Source organism: Anomalospiza imberbis, unplaced genomic scaffold, assembly GCF_031753505.1.
Source record: "Anomalospiza imberbis isolate Cuckoo-Finch-1a 21T00152 unplaced genomic scaffold, ASM3175350v1 scaffold_1072, whole genome shotgun sequence".
NCBI classification, from domain to species: Eukaryota; Metazoa; Chordata; class Aves; order Passeriformes; family Viduidae; genus Anomalospiza; species Anomalospiza imberbis.
In genome coordinates, this window is record NW_027099462.1 from 27,501 (window position 1) to 29,973 (window position 2,473).

The 2,473-nt window shown below is 80.7% G+C and overlaps 1 non-coding gene across 1 annotated transcript; it reads left to right on the forward strand.

Annotated features, from left to right (window-relative positions):
• Positions 1-2,079: 2,079 nt before the first annotated feature.
• On the forward strand, positions 2,080-2,232 carry LOC137465756 (5.8S ribosomal RNA). Its single transcript, XR_010994821.1, has one exon. It is a non-coding gene; the product is annotated as a 5.8S ribosomal RNA (ribosomal RNA).
• Positions 2,233-2,473: the final 241 nt, after the last annotated feature.

The window sequence follows — 2,473 nt, forward strand, 5'->3', positions numbered from 1 at the left end:
TGCCCGGCCGGTAGAGTCCCGCTCTCGGGCCGAGGCGGCTCCCGTGGCGCGCAGGAGAGGAGAAAACCGCGAGGGCCGAGCCTCCGGGCGTTCCGGGCCGCGCTTCAGGGTGCGCGCGCGCGCGCGGCCGCGTGCCGCGACCCGCCGCCGGGAGGCGGCGGTGGCGGCGGCGGCGGCGGCGGCGGGGGCCTTCCCGGCCTCCTCGTCGTCGTCGTCATTGCCGCGGCCTCTCGGCGGGGTCGGCGAGGCGCTCGGCGGCCGGGCCGCCTCCCCGCGTCGGCGGGGCGGCCCGAGCTGCGGCGGTCCTCTCGGGCGCAGCGCCGGGCTACTGAGGGAAACCCCGGGCCCCGAGGAGGACGCCGCGGTGGTGGCGGCAGATGTCGGGCGCGCCCCCGCCGGTGGACGCTCCCCCGAGGGCGGCAGCGGGGGAGGCACCCCGGCGGGGCCATGCAGGTCGTTTCCCTCGCCCCAGGGCCAGGTACCTAGCGCTCCGCGCCTCGGCGGTCCCAGGCTTCCCCCTCGGCGTCGTCAAACGCCGCGGGAAGGACCGAAAAAGGGGCCGCCGAGCCGGGCGGCGGTTTAAAGACTCGGGCGGCTCGGCGCGCCCCGCCGCGGCGGCGGCGGCGGCGGCGGCGGGTGGCGGGCGGTGGCGTTGCGGCTCCATTGAGGGGTGGGGAGCTACTCCCGCCGATCCCCTGCGGTGGTGTCCGCGGCCACCGGTCGCGCCCGCCGTCGCGGCGGTCGTCCCCGCCGCGCGCGCGCGTGCGGGGGTAGTCGCGCCGCGCCGGGGAGGGGCGCCCTGCCCCCCCCTCTTCGCGGCCCGGCCTCGGCGGAGAGGCCGCGGCGCGCGCGGTCGGCCGCGGGGCCGACCCGCTGGGCTCGAAACGGGCGGCGCCGGCAGAGGGCGCGCGCTCTCTGCCCTTCCTCAGCCGCGGGGCGGCGGCCGCCGGGGCCCGCCGCGCGCTCTCTCTTCTGGGCCGCCGCGGCCGTCCCGCGCGGGCGGCGCCGCGCCTGGCGCGGCCGTGCCTCTCTCCCCTCGGCGGCCTTCGTCTCGAACGCACCGGCGGCGCCGGCCGCCGGCCGGCCGTCCGCCCGCCCGCCCGCCCGGGGCGAGCGCTCGGCGGTCCCTCCGCGGTCGGAGGCCGGCGAGCGCGGGCGGCCCCGCGCCGAGCGGCGGCGGCGCCGCTCGGCCGGTGTTCCCGCCGCCCGCGGGCACGGGACCCTCCCCGTGGCCCTTCGCGACCGCGCGCGGTCCGAGGGCAGGGGTGGCGGGCGGCCGCGGGGGCGCTTCCGCGCCCGCTCTCCAGGTGGCGAACGAGGAGAGCGGGCGTCGCCCCCCGGCTCAGCGCCGCACCGCCTTCCGCCGGGCGCGTGCTCGCGGAAGGGGGCCCCCGACGGTGCGGGTGGACGGCGGTTCCCGGGAAGTGCGGCCCGCCGCGGCGGCGGGTCCGCCCTCGGGCAGCCCTCGGGCGCTCGCCTTCCCCCGGCGGGCAGCGGTCCGGCGGGGGGGGGCGCGGCGCCCGGCGGCGGGGCGGCGGTCGTCGCGTGGCGTCTCGAGCGCAGCAAGGCCCCTGGGGAGAGAGAGTCGGCCGCGCGCGTGGGCGCGGCGGCGCTCCGCGAGAGCCGGCGCGGCGGCGGTTCCAGGGGGGAGGCAAGCGCGCGCGCGGGGTCCGAGGGCCGCGCGCCGGCGCGTGGCGCCGCGCCGGCGAGGCCGGGCGGGCCACCGCGCTCCCGCGGCGCGCGCCGCGCGGCCCTCCGCGCGGAGGGCCGGGCCGAGCCCGGGCGCCTGGGCCGCCTCCGAAGGACGGCACACGTAGGCGGCGCCTCCCCTCGCCGGGCGGGGGGAGGCGGTCGGGGGCGCGGGTCCCCCCGCCTCTCGGCCGGCCTTGGGAGCGTTCCGTGGGGTTCCTCCCGTGTTCTTCTCGCACGCGCCCCCTCCGGGGTTTTCCGCGTTGCTCGTACGGTCGGAGCCAGGCCCCGCGCGGGGCCTCGGCGCCAGAGAAAAAAAAGGGGGGCCGCTCCGGGCGAGAGCGGCTCCCGGCCCCCCCGCGCGCGCGGGGTCGGTGCCGAAAGCCAGACAACTCTTAGCGGTGGATCACTCGGCTCGTGCGTCGATGAAGAACGCAGCTAGCTGCGAGAATTAATGTGAATTGCAGGACACATTGATCATCGACACTTCGAACGCACTTGCGGCCCCGGGTTCCTCCCGGGGCTACGCCTGTCTGAGCGTCGCTTGACGATCAATCGCCGCCCGGGGGCCGCCCCGGCGGCGCGGCTGGGGTCGCTTCGCAGGCCCGTCGGCCGCGGCAGCGGTTGCCGCGCGAGGGCCTTCGTCCCCCTAAATGCAGACTCGGGGAGCGCTCCGTAGCTCCCCGCTCCCGGAGCGAGCCGCTGGGGCGGAGCTCGTCCTCGCCGGGGCCGCACCGCCTGGCGGTGGCGGCGGCCGGGGAGTCGGAGCGAGTGAGACGGCGCC